Source organism: Fukomys damarensis, unplaced genomic scaffold, assembly GCF_012274545.1.
Source record: "Fukomys damarensis isolate Sample0158 unplaced genomic scaffold, DMR_v1.0_HiC HiC_scaffold_9, whole genome shotgun sequence".
Taxonomy (NCBI): Eukaryota; Metazoa; Chordata; class Mammalia; order Rodentia; family Bathyergidae; genus Fukomys; species Fukomys damarensis.
In genome coordinates this window covers 46,559,518-46,574,659 of record NW_022900921.1, presented here as the reverse complement: position 1 = coordinate 46,574,659, position 15,142 = coordinate 46,559,518, and the positions used below count along the sequence as shown (strand labels likewise).

At 40.9% G+C, this 15,142-nt stretch overlaps 1 pseudogene; it reads left to right on the top strand.

Moving 5' to 3' along the window:
• Positions 1-315: 315 nt before the first annotated feature.
• Positions 316-7,124, top strand: LOC104867429 (annotated as a pseudogene).
• Positions 7,125-15,142: the final 8,018 nt, after the last annotated feature.

The following is a 15,142-nucleotide window of genomic DNA, read 5'->3' as shown; positions in this document are numbered from 1 at the left end:
TTTAATTAACACTTCTAATTAGAATTTAACATCTCACTAGTTTCGTATGGGATTTTTCGCTTCCTTAACCTCACGGAAACCTATCTGTTGGCTGTAAATAGGCAGTCACTTAGCACACACCACTTGAGGGTTTCAATTAATCCCAAATCCTCCAACTTTGCTTTGTGAACTTGTCTTTTTGTTTTTGCACATTTTGTCCTGATGAAGGATGCTCAAGAAAATCTCTCTCAACAGATTATTGCAGTCTGCCCTCAGCCCCACATGACTCCCTGGATCTCCTTCCCGTCTTTAGGGAAGAACTTCATTAACTTGACCATGACTGTAAGAGGGGTAGTTGGTGTTAGAGATTACGGCCTTTTCCACTGTCAGGTGGGGGAATGAGTTGTCTGTATTCCCAAAGGAAGATCCAACTTGTGTCTGATTTAGTGTCAATCTGCTGGGACTTCATAAGGTGCTGCCTACAGCTACAGTACCAAGCTGAGGATTGAAACGCAAGCAACAGACACATAGTGCTCAAAACTGAGACTCTTCCTAGGTACTTTTCAAAGCCGTATGAATATTAATAAAAATTAAGGTTATGAGTGACTTTCCAATCTAAAGAATAAATAACACTTGTGTTTCCTGGGTAAACACCAAGCATCCTTGTTCAATCACATCTTGGAAATCTGCTGTGTCTCTTCAAAGTGAGAGCAGTTTGTTCTCAAATATGTAATGTCCCAGTCAGAAATGAAAATCTGGCTGAACTCAGCTTTTACTGAAATCTGAGAGATTCTGAAAGTAGTAAATGATCCTTAGTGTGCATACATACATATGACCAAGTTATGCAGCCTCTTACCTCTAATCTAGGAAACAGCACAGGGGCCCAAGGAGATAACGTTGTAGAGTATGATACTTACGTGGAGACAACAGCACCTCTGAAGCCCTGGATATTTCCTGGTATCTGGCCCACTCCACAGGCTGTCTTCCGGGAAACTTCATATATGATATAAAAAATACTTATCCTTCATTCAACCCTAATCATCTTGTTTATAAAATGTTACCTAACTCCAACGAGACAGGCACCATCTTAAGCCTTATTGAAACTCAGTGTGAATGCATTTGCTACATTGTTATAGCAGGATGTTAAGAACAAAGATAACCTTGGAGCAGAATTAGAGAACATGACCCTCAGTGATTGGGAACTCACCAATGTGGAAAGGCAGAGAGAGCAGAGGCCTCTGGGACCTCGTACCAGGGCTGAGAATTGCTCCGGCTTGGCCATATCGCTGGCTTTCACGCCAAGGTAGCTAGTGCCTCAGCCAAAGATAAAGAGTAATGGGGATGTCACAGCCCTGCCACCGCCTAGCAGCTCTGAGAGCATGGGAGACTTTTAACATAATAATTACAGCATAATCATTTAAACATAATAATTATAACATCTTTTGTGTGAGGTCTTTCTTCCATGGAGACTTGCCAGCATTCGTCACCATCAAAAGTATTTGTTTAGCACCCAAATGTGCATAGTTCTGCTGAGTGCTAGTTTTTGCTTTGATAATTTTTACAGCATCTTAAATAGGTAAAGAAAAGCATGAGGAGGAGGAGATTCAGGGAAGGAAAGGTTAAAGAAAAGTCTGGGTTATTGTAAAACTACTGTGAGTGACACTTAAGGAGAGGGATCTAAGAGGACCCCAGTCCTTTCCTAAGAAAGGACAGGATGCAAGAGTCCGTGGCAATTGTGCTATGTTTCTAGAAAAGTCATTAAATAATTAATTTTTGGAAAGGTCATATATGCACAGAGCTCCCACTTGGAAATAGGTAAACGGATGAGTGCTTGAACTACACAGTCTCCATTTCACCCCAACTTTTAAGCATTTGAAAGATATCTGACAAAGTAAGAGCTGTCTAAGTTGATGTTATTAAATGTTATCTTGCTAATTTCCTCAGGGTTGGCAAAGCCCTCCAACCACAGGGAGGTTTTTAGATCGGAACGAGTTTTGTGTGAAACACTTTAGCATTTCCTATGCATACTTCCATGCAAAACACACGAAGCCAATTCAAGGCAAGGAGATTGTGGAATTATATAGATCTCGAATTATTTCCACAATTATTTTCACACTACAGCTTACACATATGTTGAAAAGTCTATTGTAGGATATACAGTATTTTGAAAATTCCAGAAGGACTGGAAAATAAAGTGTAGATATTTTGTAAAATACTTAACCAAATGGTTCACACAAATATAGAAGCAAACTGCGCACTTGGAGGTTCCCTTTTAAGCCCTCTTCACTGGAGTTTAACATATGTGTCCTACTTTTTTAAAATACTGAAAATATTTGCAAGTATGTTTATTGAAATGTTTCTAAATTCTTTGCAGTACTCATCCCATTTACATCCATACATAATTCCCACTCCTTTACTCGGGCATGGTGAGTGAGGGGTGGAAGAACTCGGGTAATTATATCGCACGAGTTTGTAACATTTTAAATTTCCAAAGGAAAATTAGACCCATAAATTTTTTTTTCAGATGTGCAGCTGAGAAATACTTTTTTAAATCGCTAATTTCACTGCAGATTAACACATTCCTTTCTGCCAAAAATCTGCCTCTTCCCATCCTTCCTTAGCTGCGCCAGGCTCTCTTCCCCTCACCGTACTGCTAGTTGACGTATTCTGGATTAGAAAACAAAAACAAAAACAAAACAAAACAAAACCCTTTCTTCTCCACAGGAGAAGGGAGGAAGTGTTGATCATGTCTCCTTTCTCAACAGTCATTTTTCTTAAAATGGTAGAGAAAAGCAGAGAATGAACTGAGATATCATTAAATCAGAAACAAAAATGACAAGAATTCAGTTTCAAGTACTGTTCCCCACCTCAAAAAATTCACTTCATAAAATCCAGACCCTTAAAAGAGTGGATTTATCCTTATTAAAAGGAACACATTTTCCTCTTCCTTGTAAGATTAAAAAATTAAATTATATTTAACTTATTGGGTATATATCTTTTAGAAAATAAGATTATGAATAAGATGTAGCAAGAGCAGCCTGTGGTATAACACAAGCTATATTAATAAAAGTAATCTGATCACAGACTTTTTCTGGAAGTAAAAAATGTAGAAGATAAATATATTTATAAAGTGTCAGGGTCCTCTGTAAATATTACACTGATGACAATGATAAGTAGCCCACAGTAGGATTTTGACATCAGCATGGGTCCTGACAGTTGATATATAGCTCCAATCGATGTTAGATGAAATTATTTTATGAAACATATCAGTCACGTTTAATATATAATGTAAAGACACACATGCATGTTTGTGTACACAAGTAATCTTGCATGCATGTGGGTGAGGGGGCATTAACTGGATCTTTTGGGGGTAGATTGCAGAGTTGGGATGACAGTGTGGAAACCAGCAGTCCACATGGGAAACCCACTCAAGGACAGCCCCATGACAGAGAAGTAATTGCCTATGATACACATCTTCTACAGGGTTTGAACATAATTCCTGGGAGATTCAAGCCAGTATTAAAATTTCCCTTGAATTGCAGAATTCTCTAAAATAATATCCTTTTTTATCCTTGCTGATAATGTATTATCAGCTTTTTAAGATGTTAACATGATTGCCAAGTTTATCATTGAAGCCTATTTTTAATTCTTCTTCCAACAAAATTAATCTTCAACAACCTCAGAGGAAATATGGTCTAAAGCACTGAGTACTTGATTTTAACAGTTTAAAAACATTGGCTGTGAGAGTCAAAGTATCTTTAAATAATACCTTAATTATCCGAAAAACTAAACTCGTAAAAAGTAATAAAATAGGGACAAGTGTTCTGTTGTTCGCTGTTATTTACTGTAATGATATTGCATATAATAGTTTAAAGCATGCAGAATCTAAAAACACAGATTTAGTTTTGTTTCTTTTTATCTTCCTGTTCTTCTGGACTCCCAAATAGGAACCTAGATAGAAACTGCAACTATTATAGAGAGCTAAATTAGATAGAAATTAATATACAGTCAGAGAAGGAAGAGGCCTTCTGAGAAGTCAGCACAGAAGAGAACACAAGCAAAGATTGTGCCTGAAGGTGAATCTGAAGGAATCCAGGCCTCAAGATGGGAGACAGAGATGCAGTAGCCAGGCCTGCAGGCCTCCCTAGGATAAACAGCACTTGAGATTTTACTGTGATTAGCACCAGTGGGCCCAGATAAGCACCATACACATAGGCAGGTAACCAGAACATCTGGACCTACCCCTTTCCCAGAATACCTTTTTGTCTCCATGCACCCTTGACTGACTTCCCTATTGGATCAATATTAGCTAAGCAACTATACTTGTAATCCTATGGGTTAACTGTAGATGGACCCACATTGTATAAATTACTCCTGAAAAAGAACCTCAGTGTCCCCCTGCTCTGGATCTTCCTTGGAAACCCAGGAATAATTCTTCTTCTCTTTATTTCCAAAAAAATACTCTCCCAGCATCCTCGTTTTGTTTGCAACTTCATTCCTCAGCATTTTAAGACCATGACTTTGGCACATCTGGCATCTAAGACTTTTCCCCATGCCACAGCCTTATGACTCATAGGATAGATTTATCCCAAAGGGGGTTCATTGTTGTTTTTGGTGCCTGCAAGTTAAGATGTATTCCTTTCTCTTTCAAAAACCCAAATGTAGTAGTCAACATTTAAAAATTAAGCAATCTCACCAAATGTTGGTTTCCTTGACACTGGCAGGTTCTTGCAACAATAGCTCTTCCTGTACACACTACAATCCTAGCAGATGCCCTTGGGAGGGGGCTGATTTCTTTGTCTCTGCACCACTCCTGCCAGAAAGATTCACTTCAAACACTGACTGCTTTTGCATCCCCTACCTCACACTGATTCTGAGGCTAACTTAGTAGAAAACAGAGCAAATGACTTTAAAGGCTTAACACGATTTCCTATAATGGCCAGAAGTTTTTGTTAATAAAATTCATCTAAAATATTCTTAAGGCACATATGTAATTTACAGTACTTCTTCACTGTGGTGTTACTTAGCTTTTTATTCTTGTGGGAGAATATTGAATATAATCAATTTTGGTTGATTCATTTTGGTTCACAGTGTGAGTGGATTCCATCCATGGTCAGTTGGCCTCATTGCTCTGGTCCAGGGATGCATCATGGTGGGTAATGCACTGTGGAGCAGCATGTAATGATTGGAACCCAAGACAGAGAGGATAGGCTGGGGTCTCAGTGTCCCATCTAAGGGTACATCCCCCACGATCTGCTTTCTGCCACCAAGCCACCTGCTAAAGGGGCCATCCGTTTCCCACAGCATCACTGGTTGGACAACAAGCTTTCCACTTGTGGGTCTTTGTGGGACATTTAATATCCAAACTATAACAAAACACATCTTCTGTTCCATAAATTTTTAAAACCAGTGTAAGCAAGACAAAAGGAGCTTCTTTGTGCCTCAGTTTTCTGTGCTCCAGAGTGGTGGGCATCTCCAATCCCCATTTATGATGCAGAACGTTTCGATTTTATCTGATGGTAGAGCAATTCTTGGAATAAGTCATAGCTTTAGAAACAAGGTACCTGGGAGGAATTCATGTCATTCATAAATGTGTATAGGTGAATTTCTGATCATTCCTTGACTTTGAACTATACACTGCATGTATATGAGATCCACATTTTGGGATGTTCTGTCTTTATAACATTCTGCACTATTTAGCATTTTCCTTACTGAAGGAGAATTTAGAGGAAGACATGAGGGGAAGGGTGGGAAGACAATAAAATGGGCCATGTTTTAGTAGAACATGCAGAAGTCTTCTAACACTCTAATGGACTTGAGTCTGGATTCTCTGGGAGAGAGGTAAATTCAGAATTTAAAAGGATTGTGCTATATCAGTGCAAAAATGCTGTGCATTTTGCCCAGCCACACAGCTGTGCCAGAGCTTGTCTAGCAACCACCCGGCCTGGTGCTCACAATCTGGGCCCTGAGGAAGGTGAAGACTATGAGGTCAAGCTTCGTGGGCTTCCCTGGTCCTGCTCACCTGAGGATGTGCAGAACTTTCCCTTCTACCGCCTGGTGGGGTGTCAGGTGTCCATTTCATTTACACTGGGAAGTCACTGGGAACTGGTACATCGGGTGTTCAAGTCTTAGAGAACCAACGTAGACTGGGTGCTGAAGCACAGTGATCCTAACAGAGCAGACACCACCAACGACTGCTATGTGTGTCTTTGGGTACTCCCATTCAGATAAATGAATTAAGAGATCATGTAGTTTTTCTTAGGGTTGAAGATTGTGCCAAACAGGATCACACTGCCTGTGGACCTGGAGGGCAAGATTACAGGTGAGGCCTTCCTACAGTTTGCCTCAAAGGAGCTGGCTGAGAAGGTGCTAAGGAGGCACAAGGAGAGGATACAAGTACATCAAGGTGTTCAAGAGCAGCCAGCAGAAGGTGAGGCGGTACTCAGACCAGTCCCTGAAGTTGATGTCCGAGCTACAGCCCAGGCCCCATGACTGACCCGGCAGAGCACGGAGATACATTGGCATTGTGAAGCAGGCGGGCCTGGAGAGGATGCTGCCCTCTGGGAGCTACAGTGTGGGGTACAGGTTCTACGAGGAGTATAACAGCCTCAGAGATGGCTATGGCTTCACCACCAACCTGTTTGGGAGAGACTTCAGCTACTGTCTCTCCGGCATGTACGACCACAGATAAGGAGACAGCGAGTTCACAGTGCAGAGCACCAGGGGCCACTGTGTCCACTCTCCGGAGCTGCCCTACAAAGCCACGGAGAGCGACATCTACAATTTCTTCTTGCAGCTCAATCCCGTGAGAGTACACATCGAGATGGCGCCTGATGGCGGAGTGACGGGTAAGGCCGACTTGGACGGCTATGTCTAAGGAAAGGGCCAGTATGCAGCACTGCTCCATGGAACTCTTCCTCAGTTCCACCACGGGGGCCAGCGAAGGGGCTTACAGAAGCCAAGTGATGCAGGGCATGGGGGTGTCAGCCGCCCAGGCCACCTACAGCGGCCTAGATAGCCAGTCAGTGAGTGGCTGCAAAGAGGCCAGCTACAGCATTTGGTACAGCATGGAGAGGTACAAGGAGCCTCTGCGGGAGTGGTTGAAGTCCTCCATCAAATTGTCACAGGCAGCCGACACACCATGAGGAGCAGTTTATGACTAGAGGAAGCTGTGGGACCCACGTTGCACCATGAGTTTGTGAAATCTGAATTTAAAAATTACCTCTTTAGTGTTTTCACATGCAAACTTTCCTGCTAACATGTGACATTGAGTAAATTAAAACTATTTTGTTCCTTCTGCTTTTCTTGATTAATATCTGGATTAAACACACTTAGAGTGGTGTTTCCAGAGTTAAGTAGGTAAGCATGTCAAGGAAGGATCCTTGGTGCCTACCTGTGAACACCCTGGGGAGACGTACTTTTTGGACAACTCAAAGGTGCTAGATCCCTAGTTCAAAGATGAACATTTCTCATGTTTGTTTGTTCTAGTTTATATTTTCATTTAAGTAAATATTTTAAAAAGTTAGTTTTGAGAATTGAGACGCAGTACTAATAATATAGGAATTGGTGAGCCCTTGACTCAAAGCTTTCTTTTTAATGTGATTTCCTTTGGGGTGTATTTTGCTAAGTGAAACTTGTTAAAAAAAATTTTTGTTAGCTAATTTTTTTTCTTAAAATAAAGACTTTTTCACAATAAAAATAAAACAAACAAAACAAAACAGTGTGCTTTGATATTCAGGGAAAAGCTGCTTTGTGCCCTGATGCTGATGCCACAAGCTTGATGCCTGCTTCTGTCTGGAGAAGTGGATAGAAGCCTGCAAGACTTTCTCACTTTTTTGGGTGCTGCTGCTGCTGTCACCTTGGGAGCTTGCGGGGGCATGAACACAAACTTCTAGTGGGCACTCAGTGGACTGGGGAAGCACATGTGCAGTCCACTGTGGACTGGATCTGCAGGCACCGAAGGGTAAGCCAGGTGAACAGGTGAGGCCTCTGACCTCACACTCCAGGCTCCTTCAAATCTCAGGGCTGTGCACAAGACTCAGCCACCTCTCCACCTGCAGGGGGCCAGGGGCGACTGAGAGGTGGGTTTGTACTCTGAGGTGCCACTTTCTGTCTTTCTTGTTTGCTTGCTTTTGGGTATAGGCTTGGTGGGGTTGGAGCTCAAGGACTTTTGTGTGCTACACATGTGCTCTGCCACTCAGCTACATCGCATTATTTTCTTAAAAGCCAAGATGTTTGGGAAATTTCAGATTTTGTATCTCACTAATAGTAAACCTTTTAACATTCCTGACTGCACAAAGATCCTAGGGAAATTCAGCAACAGTTTTTTGTTTTGTTTTGTTTTTTTCTTCCAAGATTAATAGTTGGTTAACAAAACAATTTTCATACAAAAAGGGAAAAGTCATTCATTAAAGCAGAAAGGTGCTTCTCTTGGGTTCTGACACTTTCTTAGAAGAGGAAGCTGCTCAGTTAGGTGCTTGCCACTTGGTCTGCTATACTTTAAATTAGAGCTCCTGACACTGGCTGTCAGTACCTCTGTGCCACCCCAGTAGCAGCAGACATTCAAATGCTGGAAATCTGATCCCTGGCCCTGATATTAAGCCTAATGCATCAGAGAAGTCATTGACAGAAAGGTCACGAATCCAGCCTGGAGGGGGCTCAGAGCTGTGCCCAGCACACAGTGTGGGGCTGATGGAGTCTTGCATACCTCCTGCTTGTCCTTCTCAGCACACACCAGCTGGAGGTGATGGACTGGCCTTTTAGGTGGCCTCATGTTGGGACACTTCACTGTGAGCCAGCCACCTTCCCTGCAAGGAGAGGATTTCGTGGCCGCTCTGTGGCAGGCTATAGCCAGAGTCACTAAAAGCTTTAACCACAGCCTCACAGCATCTGTCAGAGGCCACGGTGTCACTGGGCTGCCAAGTCTCACAGCCTGGCTCACACTGCCTTAAATGCAGTGCTTTTGACAGCACTTTCTCCACAATTGCTTAGAAGTGGTTAAACTTCTGGAGTTAGTAGTGCCTTGGGGCTTCTTCAGAATTGATTAGTATGCCCCTTCTACCACTCCCAGAGTATTTAATTCTTCTGCAATTGCTAGCCAGCTCCGCCCAACTTTCCTCCTGTGAAATAGAAGACAGCAGACCAAACTTTGAGGGGTGGGGTAGGGATTAGAGATGGACTTCAGCATCACCTTCTCAGGGCAGAGAACTTCTGCCTTCCACATGAGGTCAGGGTAAAATCTTTACAGAATTAAGAACTGAAGAAAGACTTTGAAAGTCATGTGCACAAATTATTTTGCCCTTTGAAAAAAACATGCAGGAGTAAAACTGTCTACTCTGCTCTTTTCCATCCAGGCTAAATTTCTTCCTCAGTTTTTCTATAATTGAAATCCAATGTATTTGTGTTTTGAGATTTCCAATTAAACAAACATCCTTTTAAATGATTGTGAATAAATACATCACTTTGGTTTGTAATCCATTCTTTTTACTTGTCCTTTCCTCATTCTCTCTTTCTCTCCTTTGTGTTTCTTTTTAAAACACTAGAGACGTGGTCAGTCAACCTACATACCCAAACATCCCCAGTATCCCATACAAAGACTAACAACAGAAGGGGTTTTCTTCAATCTTTCCATGTTTCAATTTGTGAAGAGGCACACATTTTCCCAGATCTTTTCTTCTGCTTTCCATGTCTATCTCCTTCCTATTTGTTCTCTATTTGACCAAGAAGCAGAATCTATTTCTCTTCACCTCCTCAATTTCACTGTTCCATAGACTGTGGATCCTGTTCTGAGCCAAAGGCTTTAAGCCAGTTCTACAATAGAAGCTCAGGAGCTTTGTTCTTGGGCTATTGGAACCTTGGTCATCATCCATGTCATGGAGTATTGGTGGCTCTGCTGAAGGATGGGAGACCATGTGGAATAGAGAGGATCTGACCCTCCTTGGGCCATCCTTGATCAACCAGTTCCCAACCTGGCAGATGTCTGCAGAAGCATCCATGAAATTAACTAAACTGATGCATTCCATGTAACTCCAACACCAATTGTTTCCCTGTTTGCTGTCTAAATCACAGGTTGTGACATAGAAAATCTTATGCTGATGGTTAATTTTAACTATCAATTCTGTTAGGCATGGTATTCAGATATTTTGGTCAAATATTTCTAGATGTTTCTACCTTTAGGGTCACAATAATCAGGAAAATGATGATGTCCATGTTAATTACTGATTATTTCCTCCTCTTTCTCCAGCCCCAAATGACAGAAGTGTCACTGGCCATGTGAAACTGCAAATACAAGTTGCAGTGCAAGTATAAGTTTGCTAGCTTCCTTTTTATGAGTATCACCTGAAAATAGATTCTCATTCGCTGCAGGACACATGGTTGATAGTGGAATGATTACCCTGGTTATGAATACTTAATTAGCTATTCTTGGGACCAAAATATTACTAAAGCATCATTTTATTTCATTATCAAAAATGGAAGCAGTTATTTAAATCTGATTCTGCTGAAAAATATCTTATCCAGTGACTTTGTAAGCGCCAGTAAGAGAATGTGCATTCTGCAGCATCACAGATTGAAATATTTGTTGGCATCAATGATGAAAAAAGAATTGCACACACACACACACACACACACACACACACACACACATATATTTTTTTCTTTCTTCTTATTCCAATTTTATCCTGAGCATGAATCAGGTTTTTCTGTGTTCCTTGCCCATCTGTGTGAATGAGTGTGTGTCTTTGTCTTCCTTGTTCTTAAAGGTAACAGCTTCTAGAGAAGAAGCCAGCAGGAAAAGTGCCAGAAAAGAAACCAGAATTCTTCTCCCTTGCAGCAGAACAGGAGATAATGATGGTCCCTGCAGAATTCCAAGCTCAGACCCTGGAATACTCTGCCTGCTCAATGGGCCTTGTGTTCCTGCTGGGCATTTGCAGAGCTTATGGTCCCTCCTGGTCAATTCCCATTGGCTTCAGGGCTGATAAAGCCTCAAGAATCTTCCAGGAGCAGATGTGTTCAGCACCAGCATAAGGAGGCTCCCCTTCCAGGTAACCTGGGCATGGGGTAAGGTATAAAAACAAAACACCGGTCTGAAGTTTCACATACGGACTTGTAAACTGGATTCCTGCTGTCATTTCAAATTCAATAATAAAATCTAAGCCTCACAGTTTGAATATCAAAAATACATAGTTTTTGTTCTTGATTATTATAGTTGTTACCACGTATTACATGTTTTTCTAAACTGGTTGACTGTGTTGAAGAGACTTTTCAAAGTTATTCATATATTTAAAAACTGGTCCAGATAGTTTTGGGTGCTTGGCAATACTATTTGAGACAGAAAGAAGAGAAAGTGCCTAACCTACGAAAGTGGCATCTGATAATGTAAGTCATGCAGATATGTCTATTTAACTGAGGAAGGTACTATAGTTTTTCTAGATTTTTCCTAGATTTTATTTACTCTTTTTGTTTGTACATAAATAAATCTATTACACTGATACTTCTTCATAAAAATACGTAAGGTCTTTAAGTGCCATTTTTTGCATCCTTTTCTCCTGTTTATTCAGATGAAGGGAAGCTAATTTTCCCCCAATTGCTCATCTTATTACTATAGCAGCAACTGTAGAACTGCTGACCTCTGACCCCAAATTTCCCTTAAGGACTGTGTAGTTTGTTAACAGCCTATGCTCAATGTTGGCTTTTACTACCAAGATACAGCGTCTGTCTCAGCAGCAGTCAGGTATTTTTAAAGGAAACGTTTCATAAATTTCATTCTGTCTCCTCTGCAATCCCCAGAAATATCTCCTCTTGAAAATCCATGCTGATAAAATGTCACAGTGACCGGAGAACAGGGTGGAGGGGCGGGGAGTGAAAGATGCCAGACACAAGTGCTGATTTTGATTCCTGGGCTCATTGGGTGTTCCCTCGGAATGGTCAGGAGGCCTAAGAGGTCATTTGTCACCTCTGCAACTGTTTGTCAGCTGAAAAAGGAGACACACAGCTCACCTCCAGAATAAAGACCATGTAAGGAGCAGGTAACTCCTAAATATTGTTTTTATTATAATGAAGGCACTGTTGGCTTTCATTACAAAGTAATGAGGTGTACAGAAAAAATAAACCCTCTAAATAAATGGAGCTGGGGTTTTCAAGCATTACTCTCAAAATTAACAACAAAAGGCTTTCAGGGAATTTTTGCAGGTGTGAAGTCTGACTGTTACCTTGTGATTTCCCTTCTAGTATGCATCGTGGGAAGAAATTGTCATGGCAGAGATATTTGGCCATATGTTGAAGGTTAAACACATCTGAAACTTTTTGCTTTTGTTAATCACTTCCAACTTATAATCTGATGACCATTTATTAAATTATAACTCCATTACTAGCATTTTTGGCTAATGATTATGAAATATATTATGAGTGTTCTCCCAGCAAAATAGATGCACTTCTGGAGTATGTTAGTCAGCCTTCCTATCTCTGGGATAACATGGGTCAAAAGAAGAGGAGAGAAAATAGTGCTGGAAAGGAAGGGCCAAGGACCAGATGTAGAACCTAAGCCCACATGTCCATGACTCAGCCAGACACACCCACCAGTGTGACCCACCAATCCTGGGAGTGGTGGGAGTGACCCCCAAACCAATACAGTTGCTGCAGTGGAGTTTAATATCCTTCCCCCACCACATACACTGATCCTTCTATTTTAAGCGTGTACCACACTGCCCTTCCTGTTCCCTCACACTGCCATGTTATCATTTGCAGAGTTCTATAATTTTTAGATATTGCCCAAAGTTCTGTGTAGAATTTTGTATGCCTTATATGAAAAAAATATATTCTCAAAGGAATTGCCTTTGTTAATTGGTCTATTCAGATCAATCTTTTTACATCAAATTGTATAAGAAATAACCACCATTATTTCCCTGCCTCAAATTTTCTCTTAAATGTTATAATATAAAGTTATATATAAATTTTGGAGAAGAAATAAGTTGGATATCCTTGCTCAATATGGAATTGTTTATTCAAACAGAAGCTTTGCTGGAAATAAACAAGATTCTCATTATTTCATTTTATTTATATTGGGTAGAAAGGCCAGATGAAAGAAGCATGTGACTGAGGGTTTAGAACTTAAAAATCCCCTGGCCCAGAGGGTTCTTCACATCCTGGCATGGAATGCAGAAAGGTCCTTACACCCCTCAGTGGCTTCCATGAGCTGCTGGAATTGATGCTAGGCTGGAATAGCAAAGGTGCTGAATGAATCTTCCACCCCTGGTACCTGTCCCTGAATTCATGTATTGGAAATTTCATTTCTAATGCAACTATGTTGGAATGTAGAACCCCATGAGAGCATGAGAGGAGACTGGGTCAGGATGGCTCAGCTCTCATGAAAAGATTAGTGTCACTCTCAATACTGGGTTAGTGAGCCTGGGAGTAGACTGGTTATAAAAGTGAGTTCTGCTCTTGCTGCCTCCCTCTTGCCCTTTTGTGTCCTTCTGTCACAGAATGACACAGCACAGAGACCCACCCAAAATGCTGGCACTATGCTCTTGGACTCCCCAAGAAACCTGTTATTTATTAGTTATGGGGCTTAGGATTCTTTCATAGGAGCAGAAAATGGCATCTTCCTGCTTAATATTCATATCTCCATATGTACAGAAATAGGCCTTTTAGATGTTAATGAAGATGAAATGAAGTAACAAGAGTGGGTCCCTAATTCAACCCACTGGTGTCCTGGTAAGGAGAGGGAAGGACACCAGGGATGTCTTTGCATAGGAAAGGTCATGTGAGGACACCATGGGAAGTTGGCTATCTGCAAGCCAAGCAGAGAATCCCGGGAGAAAACGATCCTCCTGCCAACACCTTCATCTTTGACTCGCAACCTTGAAAACTTTGACAAAATACATTTCTGTTGTTGAAGCCACCCAGGTGGTAGCATTGTTTTTATGGTACTTTTGTTGACTAGTACAGAGTAGGAGTGGGAGGATTTTATCATAATAGTGACAAATGACAAATACCAAAGTTAGGATGATAACTCATTTTAATAGAGGTTTCATATTGGGTTGGAAATATTTCTGGGAGAAAAAAAGCACATTTATGTTCATTCTTTTAGTTTAATTATTGTTGCTATGACAAATTATCCAAAATATAGTGGCTAAATGCAACACCCTACATTACTACAGGTCTGGAGTCAAGCACAGCTGGACTCAGCTGGTCCTCTATTTAGGCTTCACAGGCCAGTAGCATAGAGTTGACAGGACTGCTTTGCTTTCTGGAATTTCACTCAGGTGTGGGCAGAAACTCTTTCAGTTAGCTGTAGGGCTCATGTCAGCTGACAGCTGAAGGTCTCTCTCAGCCCCAAGAAGTTATCTGCAGAGCTTATCCTGTTTTCCTTTTCATTAGCAAACCACAAAAGATGTGTGGAGGAGTCTTTCTTGTGCTTGAAGGATCTCTCCGCATTTCCCTCTGTGCCTCTTATCTCCAGCTTTTAAGAGCTCCTGTGAGGTTGGGTAACAGGTACCAGAAACACTTAGAAGAAATAAGTGCTGGCGTCTCACAGCATAGTGTCATGGTGGTTTACAGTCACATATTATATAGTTTTTAAAGAGCTAGAACAAAGCAGTTCATAGATTACAAACATAAAGAATTGAAAAGGAGAGGGAGATGCTAATTGCCTGCAGCTGATCCCTTGATCAGTGAGTGCTGTGTGTACCCCATTAATATCTATAAGTAATATGTGTCAATCAAAAAGTTAAAAAAAACAGAGCTCATGTGATTAGGTTTAGTCCATCTGATTAATCCAGGATCATTTCTGTTCAAAATTATTTAATATTAATTGCATCTGCAAAATTGCTTTTTGTCATGTAGGCTGCATATTTAAAAGTTGTAGAAACTCTGATGTGGACCTCTTTGAGGGGACAGTCTGCCTGTAAAATTTCTATTTTATGAGTTCTGAGATAACGTGTAAAATAGAAATTATATATATATATATATGTATGTATGTATATATATCAGAGTTATGCCCATTATATAAACTTCATAAAATACTTGAGTGGAGAAAGGAAACAGGTGAAATGTTCCACCTGCGTGAGGTTGTGTAAAGAATTCAGATATTTAGATGGAGGCAGCACTAGAGCCCTTCATTCCTATTGGACTCAGTTTTTATGTGAACATAATATAAAGCTGA